At 45.2% G+C, this 12,036-nt stretch overlaps 1 long non-coding RNA gene across 2 annotated transcripts in view; it reads right to left on the reverse strand.

Moving 5' to 3' along the window:
• The window catches only part of LOC138739880 (uncharacterized), a 31,317-nt gene extending 19,533 nt beyond the window's left edge, over positions 1 to 11,784 (reverse strand). For both annotated transcript variants that reach the window (XR_011342517.1, XR_011342518.1), the window contains exon 1: positions 11,639 to 11,784. This is a non-coding gene — a long non-coding RNA (uncharacterized lncRNA). The remainder of the gene's footprint in view (positions 1 to 11,638) is intronic.
• Positions 11,785 to 12,036: the final 252 nt, after the last annotated feature.

Genomic DNA, 12,036 nt, shown 5'->3' on the forward strand with positions numbered 1-12,036 from the left:
CCAAGGTCCTGGCTCAGTTCCCGGCAGTGCTCACCCCTCAGTTCTCCATGGTGATGCCACGGCATGGGGTGCAGCATCACATACTCACCCAGCACCTGCCATTCCATGCTTGAGCGAGACATTTGCCACTGGAGAAGCTCCAACTTGCCAAGGAGGAGTTTAAAGAAAGCGGAAGAGCTGGGCATCGCAAGACAGTCAGACAGTCCATGGCTTCTCCCCTACACATGGTGCCCAAGGCCACTGGGGGTGGAAGACCATGCAGTGAATAGTGTTGTCTCAACAAGGCCACCACACCGAATCAATACAGTGCCGCACATCCAAGAATTTGCAACCAACCTGCATGGGGCAAAGATCTTCTTGAAAATGGATCTCATATGGGGACACCATCAGATCCTGTTGCACCCCGATGATATTTCCAAGACGGCCATCATAACTCCTTTCAGCCTGTTCAAGTTTCTGTGGATGCTGTTTGGATTAAAAACTCCGCACAGACCTTATAGCAATTGATGGATGCTGTGAGCCAAGACATGGATGGCACTTTCATCTACTTAGATGACATCCTCATGGTGAGTAAGGACCTGATGCACCTTTGCAAGCTTTACACCTGGCTGAGCAAATTCGGACTCACCATCAACCTGGCCAAATGCCAGTTCGGGCTAGAGACCATTGACTTCCTGGACCACAGGATAACCAAGGATGGTGCCTCACCATTACCCAGCAAAATGGAGGCCATCTGAAAGTTCCCCAGGCCCAGGATGACCTGCAGATGTTCATGGGGATGGTCACCTTCCACTAAAGGTTCATCCCCTCAGCAGCCCAGATCGTGTGGCCATTGTTCACCCGGATGGCAGACAAAAAAAAATACATTACCTGAGACGAGGAGTCAGCAGATAACTTCGTGAAGGCCAAGGAAGCCCTGGGAGGCACCACTCTCCTTGCACACCCCAGGGCAGATGCTCCAACAGCCCTGATGGTGGACGCTTTGGGAACAGCAATCGGCGGAGTTCTGGAGTAACAAATCGAAGGAAGTTGGCGACAGCTGGCTTTCTTCAGCAAATGTCTGCATGCCTCAGAGCTGAAATACAGAGCTTTTGACAGGAAACTACTGACGCTGTACTTAGCCATCTGCAACTTCAGGTACTTCCTCAAGGGCAGGACTTTCACAGCCTTCATGGATCACAAACCCCTGGGTTTTGCCCTGGTCAAGATTTTGGACCCCTGGTCAGCCCGCCAACAGCGTCACCACTTGTGCATTTCTGAGTACACCATGGATGTGAGGCACGTCCCAGGAAAAGACAACGTGGTAGCCAATGCACTGTCCCTGCAGAGTATCCATGCGCTGTTGAAAGGAGTGGACTTTGTGGCATTAGCAGAGGTGTAGCAGGAGGACAAGGAGATGTCCCAGTATAGAACATCCATATCAGGACTACAACTTTGGGACATCCCAGTGGGCACAGGTAACCTCACCCTCCTGTGTGATGTGGCCAACAAACAGGTCAGACCCATCTTCCCAGCGGCTTGGAGACAACCAGTTTTTGACTCAATACATGGCCTGGCGCACCCATCCATCAGGACCATGGCCTAGATGGTGGCTAGCAAGAATGTGTGGCATGGTTTACAGAAACAGGTCAGCAGGTGGGCGAAGGCATGCATGCAATGCCAAATGGCCATGGTATAGGGGCATACCAAGATCCCACCGGAGTGCTTCGAACCTACTGAGAGATGATTTGACCATGTCCTCGTGGACATAGTGGGACCCATTTCAGAATCTCAGGGTTTCTGCTTCTTGTTCACAATGGTTGATTGTTTCACCAGGTGGCCAGAGGCAGTCCCCCTGGCAGACACTTCCATGACTTCATACACCAGGGCCCTCATCTCGTCCTGGGTGGCATGCCTTCATACATCACGTCTGACAGAGGAGCCCAGTTCACCTCCAGCCTGTGGGGCGCCCAGCTGCACCTCCAGCCTGTGGGGCGCCCAGCTGCACCATACAACGGCCTACCACCCACAGTCAAATGGGCTGGTAGAGCACTTCCACAGGCGTCTCATGGCCAGACACCACAGACCCAACTGGGCAGACGAGCTACCATGGGTAACTTTGGGGAAACACACCGCACCAATGGAGGACCTCAACACCTTATCAGCCAAGCTAATTTAAGCAGCTCCACTGGTCGTCCCAGGAGAATTTGCATAATCCCCCGGCAGACAACAAGACGATGGACTAGCCCACCTCCTTAGAATGAGGGAAAGAGTCGGCAACCTGGCCCCAACTCCACTATCCCAGCACAGAGAGGACCAACATATCCATGGACCTGCGGGACTGTGAGTATATCTTTATTCGCAGTGGCCCACAGCACTCTTCCCTACAAAGACTGTACGAGGGTCCTTTCCGGGTCGTATGCAACAACAGGGCCACATTCAAGTTGAAGGCTGGAGGCAAGACCAAGATCTTCACCATGGACAGGTTGAAGTCCGTCACACTTGGACCCGGTGGAAACACCAGTGCCATGCAAAAGAGGCAGGCCACCAAAGCCTACAAAGACTCCGCCTCCGGGCACCATGGACAATTCCGCTGGTTCTTGGGGGGGGGGGGGGGGGGGGGGGAGGGGGCAGCTCATGTGGCGGCACGCCGCCGCAGCAATCAAGCCGGTGCTCCGGGCAGCGAGTGCAACGTAAAGCCAGCAGACCGCGCAACGGCACTGGCACCAGCAAGCGAACCAGCAGACAAACAGCTAAAGCAGCTTAAAGGGCCAGCAATCCTAAAATGGCACTGGCCCTACTTTACAGCCAACAGACTGGGGTAGCCTGCGGGGAAGGTATTGTCAAGTAAGGGAGTACCCACGGGCGGGAAAACCTGCCTTTGGCATGCAGAATGTGACGTCAGTAATTGGGGCAAATGGTGGGATCTTAAACAATATAAAAGTCAGGCTTGAGCCCTAATAAAGCAGAGTTTCTGACCACACTTGTGAGTGTCGTTCTTTCATGGAGCGCGCGGCTTCAAGCTATTTAATATTTATCAGAGGCCACAGTTAAAATGTAACTTACTGTTCAATTTGTTGACAACAAGTTTTGCTTGCTACTATTATAATATTTACCATGATATATACTATTATTCTTTATGACTCACTGTTTCTGGGTATTAAGAAATGATTATGTAAGTAAACTAACCTCTTTTGTCTTCAGGCACCTGAGTGACATGCACAAAATTACATAAGGATGTTTGATTTCCAAGCCCTACTATACAAACATAAGCCTTCAACCGTGGATTCACACAACTGTTAAATATACTTAAAGGGAGCTAATAATGAAACTTACTGAAACATTTTTAGCATGATCTTTGAGCTCTCCAGTCACCGTTTACCAATTTCCTCTTCTCCTCTGCTGGCAGTTCTAATGCTTGCTGTTATCTGTCCAGGGTAGATGTGTGTAATGTCTATAGTGAGTATGAGTACATTATTTGACCATGGAGGTGGTCCATTCAAGCCTTCCCCCACCCAATATCCTCAAACAATCGTACCTTTGGAGTCACTGAAGGGCAAACAGAAGAGGAACACTTGCTGATTTATTCCTTTCACACCTCAGGTGTTTTGAAACCTTATCTGCCACTGCAACCTAATGCTTAGCTGAAATCAGCTAATCATAAGGAACTGGACCAAGATCTCCAATGCTCCTAATCAGAAATATATTTATTTGCTATTGCAGTGTGAGAAAGAGGTGGAGGAGCTTAAAGTGCAGTTAGAAACGGGCAGGTATGACATTGAGAGATGTGGATGAAGGAGGACCGCAGCTGAGAGCGAAATATCCAAGGATACACACCCCATTGTAAAGACAGGCAGGTGGGCAGAGCAGCGAGGGTGGCTCTGTTAGTAATGAAGTCAAAACTTTAGCAAGAAGGGACATAGAATCAGAGGATGTAAAATCTTTGTGAGTAGAGTTTAGAAACTCCAAGGGTATAGAGACTCTGATGGGATTTACATATGGCAACCAGGATGAAGGGTCCAAATTGCACTGGAGTTTAGAAGGTATGTGCCAGAGCCTCTGTTGCAGTGATCATGGGGATTTCACGATGCAGGTGTTCTGGGTAAATCGGGTTAATCGGGTTGGCAGTGGATCCTAAGAGAAGGAATTTGTGGAATTTAAGAGCAATGTGTGGTCAAGTACACAGCAGAAAAGCCAATTCTGAAATTGGTGCTGTGCGATGAACTGAATTTGATTAGAGAGGTTAAGGTTAAGGAAACTCTTCCGAGGCAGTGATCATAATATGAATGTTGACCAAAGGTAATGACAGAGGCATGAGAGAGGAGGTGGCCAAAGTTGACTGGAAGGGTGTCCCAGCAGTGGAGACGGTGGAGCAGCAACGGCAGGCATGACTGGGAATAACGTGAAAAATGCAGGATAGATTCATCCTATAGAAGTGAGGAGTAAGATAACTGTGGCTGACAGTGGAAGGCAAAGACAACATAAAAGCAAAAGAGAGGGAACACGGTGCTGCAAAAATTAGCGGGAAGCCAGAGGATTGGCTAGCTTTTAGAAACCAACAGAAGGCAACAAAGAAAGTAATAAGGAGAAAAAGGATGAAATATAAAAGTTAGCTAGCCAGTAACATCAGACCTCTGGGAAATAATGCTGAATAAGTAGTAATAGCAAGGAAATGGCAGATGAATTGAATAGGTATTTTGCACCGGTTTTCACTACGATGAGCCAGAAATTCGAGAGAGTGGGGGCAGTAGTGAGTCTAGTTGCTGTTTTCAAGGAGAAGATACTCGAGATGCTGAAGGTGAAGAAGTCACCTGGATCCGACGCAATATACCCCAAAGTTCTGAAACAAGCAACTGAAGAGATTGTGAATGTATTCGGAATTGCTGGAGTCGGGAATAGTTTCAGATGACTGTAAATTTTTAAATATCACTTCATTCTTTAAAAAGGGGGAGTGCTGAAAAAAGCAGTAAATACAGGCTGGTTGGCTTGACTGTAGTGGTTGGTAAGATTCCATGATTAAGGGTGAGGTTTCGAAGAAGACAAAATGGGTCAAAGTCAGCAGTTTCCTTCAGGTGACACATTGCCTGACAAATCTGTAGGAGGTTCTTTGAGGAAGTAATGAGCAGGACAAACAACAGAGAATCAGTGGATGTTGTTCACTTGGATTTTCCCACTTGAGGCTGCTAAACAAGAAAGGAGAGCATGGTAATACGGGAAAAGTACTGTGATGGGTAGAAGATGAGATGACTGGCAGAAGGCAAAGCATGATCCTGTCAACCTCTGACTGAATGTCTTCATGCAGGCTTGGACAGCTCTGTTTACTGAGGAATGGTGAGTGGAGATAAACATTGTGCCATCATCAGAGAAGATCCACACTTCTCACTCTACAATGGAAAGATAATGAAAATGTTTTATCTGTTTGTCAAGCCTAACCCTACAACAGCTGGCATTCTCCAGAGAGAAAGAGAGAGTGAGAGAGATCATTCAGTTATGGGAAAGACAGTATTAATTTGAACAAGAGTATTGAACAATTTGGACAAGTAAGAATGGATGTGAGAGGAGATTTGGCTGCAGTCGATTGGGAGAATACATTGAAGAGGTTGTTAATGGACAGGAGATGAAAGACAATGCAGAGACAGGAATGTAGAGCAAAAAAAAAAACAGCTGGAGGAATTCAATGGATCAGACAGCATCCATGAGTGAAATGATTAGTTGATATTTCAGGTCAAACCCTGCTTCAAGACTGAGAAAGGAGAGGGAAGGTGGGCATTGTTTAAAAGGTGAGGGAGACAAGTCAGTCAGTGTAGACCAAGGAGTGGTAAAGGAAAATGGAGAGATGGAGCCAGGTGGGGGTGCGGAAGGTGGGAGGGTGGTTGGAAGACAGAGGCAGGGGAAGCTGGTGTGTGAGGACCCAGTACATTGCTTGGCAAAGCAGTCACCTCATCTGCCCTTGGTGTCACAGTTGCAGAGGAGATCTCTTTGAGATCACTGAAGATAGTAGACAAGGTTGAAGGAGGCGCAGGTGCATATTTGCCTTGTCTGGTGGGACTATTTACGTCCCTGGATGGAAGTGAGGAAGGAGGTGTAGGCACAGGTGTTCCACCTCTTATGGCGGCAGTTAAAAGCACCTTGGGAGGTGGAGAGATGGGTGGGGATCGAAGAGCGAATCAGGGAGTCATGGAGTGAATGGACCTTGTAAAGAGCAGAAGGGTACGGTGAGAGGATGTTGTGGCTCGTAATGGGTTCATGTTCCCTCTTCCTTCTGCCTTATTTACCGTTCCCAGTTGCCAGCCATTTAAATTCCTTTCCCCATTCCCACATTGATCCATCTGTTCTCAATATCCTCCATTGGCAGAATGAAGAACAGCACCTCATATTGCATCTACAATTAAGTGGCATAATCATTGAATGTTCCAAATTCATGTCATCCTCTCCCCTTTGGTCCCTTTCTCGCTCCTTCTCATTCACCTTGGTCTTCAAGCACTCCTTCTGAGCCCCTTTAACCCACTTCCTTTCCCCTTCCCCATCCTCTCCACTTACCCACCCTCCCACTGATGCCCCTCTCTCCCCATTGTTCCTATTTGGCCATCACCCATCATTATATGGTCCTCCCAATCTCCTTTCTTCAGAGGCTATCTCCACCTTCACCATCTCCTCCCCCCACCCTTTATTCTCTTCATTTTCTTCCCCCTTGGTTTGCTTCCACCTCTTGCTCTCCTGCCTCTGTCTCTCAGCTCCGTCTGGCCCATTCACCCACCTCAGTCATCCTCAGTCCACCCGTCATTGACTGAACTCTCTTCCCTTCTCCTCTTTAATGTGCCCATCTTCCATCTCCTTCCTCAGTCCTCAAGCCAAAACATTGACTTTACATTTTCCTTTATAGTCACTGCCTGACCCATTGAGTTCCTCCACCAGCAGTTCGTTTTCTGATCATGGACATGCAATGATAAGCAGAAGAAATCTATTTTGAAGGCACAGAACTCCAACAGGAAAAATGATTCATCTATGGCTGACAAGAGGAATTAGGTTGGGATTAAATCAAATCAAGAAGCTTATAATGTTGCCAGAAATAGCAGCAAGCCTGAGTATTGGAGCATTTTAGAACTCAGCAAAAAAAAGATTAAAAAAAAACTGATCAAGGAAAATAAAAGCAGAATACAAGTAGCCTGGAGAGAAACAGAAAAATGTATCCTAAGAGCTTTTACATTGAAAATACTAGTCAGGGCAAATGAGGGCCTCTGATAGGCAGGAGAATTTATAATGGGTAACAAGGAGATGGCAGAAGAACCAAACGATTTTGTCTGTCCTCAGAGAAGAACACAGCTGAAGAATTTAGACCTAGAAAGAATGAGGAACTGAGGAACCTGATTGTGAGTCATGACATCATTCTGGGGAAGTTGGTGAGTTTTAAAGCTAATAAATGCCAATGACAATAATCTACATCCCAGTTTTGGAAGAGCTAAAGTGAACATCCCAGAAAGTCATCGACTAATAAAATTGCTGGTGAATAGAGGGTAGCAAATGTAGCATAATTATTTAAGACAGGAAGGCGAGAGAAAACAGTGAACTACCAGTTTGTTCATTGATCAGAAAAACACACGAATGGACAATAAAGGAAGCAATAATAGTGAGTGATCAGGACCTGCTACTGAATGGTTAGTGTGGCATCTAAAGGGAGCACATATTTCAGATTGAAAGTCTCGGGTGTACATAGGGACTGGTTTTGTAATATATATTTAATTACTTGGACATGCATGTAAGAGGCATAATTTGTAAGTCTGCTGATAACATGAAAATTGACTGTGTAGAGGATAGCAAGGAAAGTTGTCTAGGATGACAGCTGGATTTAGATCAGATGGAAAATTGGCCAGAGCATCAGCAGATGGATTCTAATTCCAACAAGTGCAAAGTAGTGTGATTTAGGAAATCAGATGGCGTACAACAACTACTTCTTCTTTGGCTTGGCTTCGCGGACGAAGATTTATGGAGGGGGTAAAAAGTCCACGTCAGCTGCAGGCTCGTTTGTGGCTGACAAGTCCGATGCGGGACATCTACAGTAGACGAGGAAACACTGTTAACAGAGGAACACTGGGATTCATCCATACTTCCCCACAAGTGACAATGCGGGTGGATAGGAAACACTGGTTAGAATCCATTTGGAGAATTGCGTGCAGTTCTGGTCATGCTTTAAAAGAATTGTGCTGGAGAGAGTGCAAAGGAGATACATCAGGATGCTGCAAAGATTGGAGGACTTTAGTTACAAGGAGCAATTGGGTTTTTTTTCTCTGGAACTAAGAAGGCTAAGGTGTGACCTGACAGAAGTATACAAAATTATGAGATGTATATACAAGGTAGGTAATCAGAGACTTTTCCCAGAGTGGAAACATCAAATACAAGAATGGAGAGGGGAAAAGTTTAAAGGAGGTGTGTGAAGCTTGTTTTTTTTAAGACAGAGAGTGGCGGGTGCCTGGAATGTGCAGCTAGGGAAAGTGGTGGAAGCAAAAACAATTGCAACACTTATGAGGCATTTAGACAGGCACAGAATGGAGGGGTAGAGATGATGTGAAGGCAAATGGGATTAGTTTAAATTGGGATCATGGTCAGAACAGATATAGTAGCTCGAAAAGCCTGTACCTGTGTCAGACTGGACTACATTCTATGCTCTGTAGTGTCATAATAGTGATGTCGTGATAGTTCTTCCCTGGTTGTCCCATATTAATCCTGGAAGTAGTTTCAATAGCACGCCCTGCAAAGCTCACCTCTTGATGGCATCCTGGTATAAAGGACCTCTCTTATTAAGGATCTCCTCCATGAGGTTGCCTTGTTTTTTCTCATTCAAAAGAAGATTTTGGAAATGTGTGGGGAGCTCAAAGTTATGTCAAATCAGTTATGGGCCTTGTGCATTCACTCTTTTAAATGGCTGAGTTTCGGAATCAGAATCAGTATTTATTTCATGATGCCACAAAATTAGTTGTTTGGTGGCAGCATCTCAATGCAAACAAAAACCACTTTACAAAATAAATAAAATAGCGCTAGAATAAAGTCAAAGTAAGACAGTGTCTGTGGTTCATTGTTCATTCACGAATTGGATGGCAGAGGGAACGAAGCTGTCCTTGTGCCACTGAGTGCTTGTCTTCAGGCTCCTGTACCTTGCTCCTGACAGTAGCAGAGTGAAGAGGGCATGGCCTGGGTGGTGGGGGTCCTTGAGGATAAAGGTTCCCAAAGCTTGCAATCCCTTTCGTTCATGTTCACTCGAACATGCCCAGCCTGAATTCTGTCGAGCTGATCTTTAAATGACTCTCCCATGTCTTTGGCACAATTATGACATTAAAAAGACTTTTGGACAGATTTATGCACAGGAAGGGCTTCAAAGGATATGGACCAAATACAGGCAAATGGCACTAGCCCAGAATGCATACTGGTCAACAAGGATGAGTTGAGCCAAAGGGTCTATTCTATGTTGTATAACTCGATGACTCCATGTCAGATATTATAGTGAAAGAGCTGCTCCCAGTGTAATCTCCCCAGTTTCTGCTGAATAATGTTACAATTTGACTTCTGAACCAACCTTTTCACAGGAGGCTGATTCAGAAGATTAAATCATATAGGGTAATTATTTGCAATGAGTTGATAAATTAGATCCAAAACTAGCTCACTGCTTTTCTGAATTGACGTCTGTGGCCCCTGGTGCTTCTGATTAGTATTTCTACAAAAAGCCCCTGGCCATCCACATAATCAATGCCTCTCCTCATTTAATACACCTCTATCAACTCACTCTTCATCCTCCGTCACTCCAAGGAGAAAAGACCAAGTTCACTCAGCCTGTCCTTAAAACGCATCCTCTCCAAAGCAGGCAGCATCTTTGTAAATCTCCTCTGCACTCTCTCTCTAAAGCATCCACATCTTTTCTTTATTGAGTTGACCAGAACTGAGCACAATCTTCCAAAACTAGCCAAGGTTTTATACTGCTATAACATTACCTCATGGCTCTTGAATTTGATCCGATAGTTAATGAAGGCCAAGGCCAACACACCAGTTGCCTTCTTAACAACATTATCAACCTGTGCAGTTAAACAGGAACGTTTACAGATGCTGACAGTGTAGCCCAATGCACAAAATTGCAGGAAAAACTCAAAAGGTCACACAGCATCTATAGGAAGCAAAGGGTAACCAATGTTTCAGGCCTGAGCCCTTTATCAGACCCTTTAGTGTATCAATCTGTGCAGCAGCTTTGAATGTTCTATGGACACAGACCCCCAAATCTCTCAGTTTGTCCACACTCAGACTCCTCCCATTAACATTGCATCTGGCCTCAAATTTGACCGAGCAAAATGAACCATTTTACACTCTTCTGGGTTAAACTCCATCTCCTACTTCTCAGTCTCAGTCTACATTCAATGTCTCTTTGTAATCTCTGGCCACCCTCCTGACTATCCACAACACTTCCATGTCATCTGCAGACCCATGAAGTCACCCTTCTATTTCCTCATCCAGGTCATGTATTTTTAAAAAAATCACGAAGAGGAATGGATCCCAGAAGAGATCCCTGTGGAACACCACGAGTTGCCAACCTCCATGCTGAATATGAAACATCTACAACCACCCTCTGCATTCTCTATTCTATATCCAGAACACAAGGACTTCCTTAGATTCCACACCTTCTTACTTCTGAATGAGTCTTGCATGGGGAACCTTATCCAATTCACTAAATTCACTGCTCAACCTTTATGAATGTACTTTGTTATATCCTCAAGTAATTAATTCAGGCTCTTGAGACATGACCCTCCCCAGATGAAGCCATGATGACTATCCTTAATCAGATTATGCCCCTCTAAATACTTATAAATCCTGTCTCTCGGGATCTTCTCCAACTTGCCCACCATTGAAGTAAGACTAACAGGTCTATAATTTCCTGGATTATACCTACTCCCTTTCTTGGACAGAGGAACCACATTTTCAACCTTCTAATTCTCCAGTACTTATTCTGTCCCCAGTAACGATGCAGAAATCAGCAATCTCCTCCCTCACTTCTCACAATAATCTTGGGTAAATCTCGTCTGATCCTGGTGACATCTAACTTTGTGCTTTTCAATTGAAATGGTAGGCCACTTGGAGTTTCTTGCTGATGCAGTGGACAGAGCGAAGGTGCCATGAGAGAGCTACCCTCTGTCCTCTTGCCTATCACTTCTCTTCCACCCTTCCACTTCTATCCACCTATGACCTTTTATCTGTTAGTCTGTGCTCCTTCCCTGTCTCTTCCTCCCCTCTTCTCCTCTCCTCCTCCCCCAAGCCATTTTATTCAGGTTCCTGTCTGTTTTTCGCTAATACCTGATGAAGGGCCAATGCCCAAAATGTTGGTTAGCCTTGATTTCCTTTGGATTCTGCGTGGCCTGCTGTGTTTCTCCAGCACATTTGTGAATAGCACAGTAACCAGATGCTCATCAGGTCCAAGTTCCCCTCAAAGTCATTCATAATGAATTTGAAAAAAGCTCACTGGTGTTTCTTCATCTGCTGGTCAATACAAGACTGCATCAGTTCGCAGCATTATTTTGTACCTACGTGCTGACAGTGCTTGTTCAAGAAAGCAGTCAAGAAATTAGGGAGGGGGAAGAAATGTTGGCAAAACTTTAAAAGCAACACGAGTGAGATAAACATTTACCTTCACCCCTCCTAAGATTTGTTTGTTTTCCTTTTCTGCACATTTCAGCTCCTCTTCATCTTTATTTTCCATAGATCGGAGAACGCAGAACCTGAAAACAGAACACAAACTCGCTGCTGCGTAAAAGCAGAATAAGAGGGGCTGCTTTTAGTGAAATTAAACATTCAGTTGTTTGCTTTGGAGAACATCGAATGACAGGATTGAAACGAGAAATAAGAAATGGATTTATTAAATACAAACAGGCACACATCTGTGGGGAAGTTAATGTCTCTGAGATGGTTACGCAGAGAATTTAAGTCCATAAGTAAACTGCATAGTCTGTAAATAGGAACGATTTAAAGATAAAAGAAGAAATAAATTTCTTGTGCTGTGCTGATACAGTATTTATTTCCATATCC

This window comes from Narcine bancroftii, chromosome 7 (assembly GCF_036971445.1).
Source record: "Narcine bancroftii isolate sNarBan1 chromosome 7, sNarBan1.hap1, whole genome shotgun sequence".
NCBI lineage: Eukaryota > Metazoa > Chordata > Chondrichthyes > Torpediniformes > Narcinidae > Narcine > Narcine bancroftii.